The sequence below is a fragment of the Opisthorchis viverrini genome (genome assembly GCF_000715545.1).
Source record: "Opisthorchis viverrini unplaced genomic scaffold opera_v5_224, whole genome shotgun sequence".
NCBI classification, from domain to species: Eukaryota; Metazoa; Platyhelminthes; class Trematoda; order Opisthorchiida; family Opisthorchiidae; genus Opisthorchis; species Opisthorchis viverrini.
Genome location: NW_008751878.1, coordinates 266,123 through 268,244, shown reverse-complemented (window position 1 = coordinate 268,244; position 2,122 = coordinate 266,123).

Below are 2,122 nucleotides of genomic sequence, written 5' to 3'. Positions count from 1 at the left end.
CTTCCTATGTCGTTCTTGACTGAAAGGTTTTTCTCCCGTTTTTGTCCTGACTAGAATTCAGCAGATCGCACAGGGTTTTCAACTCCAGACTGACGTATGAAGCCCGCGTGTTACCAGTTCTCTCCCAGCAAGTCTAAACAAGTAAGCATGTCTGATCTTTAAGCGGAGTGATTGACTGAACTAAAATGTACATATTTTGTTCAAGTTTCGACGGACATTTCACTATTATTGCTTTGGAGAATTTACTTCCCGTCTTTTGAGACAGACATTTGTACCTTCGCTTAGCCGAGGCGTGTGTTTTATGACGGTACCTTTGAATAACCAAACAGAAACCAGCTCCTAAAATTCGAGGGCTCGAACAGCTGTGTTCATGAAATATCCCGTCTTCTTTTCGATGAATACACTCATTTGCAAATCAATCTGGTTCTCACGGGAGACTCCACTGCATCTCTCGTTTTTGATATTCTACAACTGAATGTGCTGCACACAGGCCACCTCATGATTCAGTTGGCACGAGATTCGAGATATCGCAGTAGATTTTTCATAAAGGGAACTACTCACAAGGTTGCTGAAAACCGGTCGTGGGCTGTCGAACAGTTTTCAGCAACCTTGTGAGTAGATCCCGTCTTATTGTTCCAGAGAGGTAACCTTTCTTGCCATGCTATCCGCCAATGAGTTGCATAGTCTTCGAAACAGATTAATTCAGCTAACATGCTCATGCTGTGAGGACTTCGCCGACCGGCACTCACCAACTTAGTTTCATTACCTGTTCACGACTGTCATTTCAGCAATGGTTTGACACGTCTGGACTGTCGATGGGGGTATAGTCTAAACTTCAAACTCTTGGCGACACTAGATTCACTTCAGGCTGTTTGACAATAAAACCGAAGTCATTCCAACCACTCCTACTATTCCGAAAGCTTTTTCAGTTTTCCGTCCTCAGGAGACGTCAGCTAGCTCCACTGGAATCAGTGGTCACATTCATAGAATGCCTACGGACGCCATCGAATTTAAGAAAACCATCATGGGAAATACAATCATTTGCAAATCAATTTGGTCTTCACGAGAGACTCAACCGAAACCTTCCTTTATGATATTGTACAACTGAATGTGCTGCACGCAGGCCGCCTCATATTTCAGTTGGCAGGTAAAAACCAAATTGATTTGCCAATGAGTGTATTACTCGAAAACAGTGCAATTTGGGTTCAGGTAGAACATAAGGTTGACGGAAATTCGGGGACTGTGCCTACCTGATGAGCCCAAAGCAGAAGGGTGAAACCGGTCGTGGACTGTTGAAGAGTTTTCAGCAACCTTGTGAATAGTTTCCTTTGTGGAAACCACCACGGTTTATAAACCGGGTGAACGCGTGAATTTCCAATAACGGTTGCTATCCGCGTCTTCGATCCGCACCCAGAAACGATAAAGCTAACAAATCCAATGAATGGGTGGAAAGATGGGGTATTTCAGCCAGACTCTGTAGAGGATCACACCTGTCATGCTATCAAGAGTCATCTTCCGTCCTTCAGTGTGAAATTACTGAATGCTGACTTATAGTTCAGATCGGAAACGCTTGAGACACTCTGGTATCCTGATGATTCAAACGCATGTTGGCGTGTCGCACAACAACTGGGTGGGTTCAAAAAATGTCCACATTCTTACCCAAGTAAAACTTGTCACAGCATCTAACGATACTTTGTTATAATCTCATAATCGTGTCGAACATAACTGCTTTTAGATTTAGGTTTTTGCGTCAATGGATTCAACTGTCTTCCCGTATTTTTGTTCGAAGTTTGGTTGTCATCTACTGACTACAACTAGCCACATTCCGTTAGCAGTTTGTGCAGAAAAATATGAGCGAACTTATGACACCGTGACGGAACAAGTGGGCATCTCCAGTCAATTGAAAATTTAATCCAGATCCCTTTCAGTTCGGACAAGGCATGCATTAACTGCAAAAAATGCTTGAACAAATTAGCCACATGTAACAAACGAAACTGTTTCGCGAATTTCATACAAAATGGGTTCAATAAAAACATGTGGTTGAAGAAAACTAGGGGAGTGTACCCACCTGATATATATATATATATATATATATATATATATATATATATATATATATATA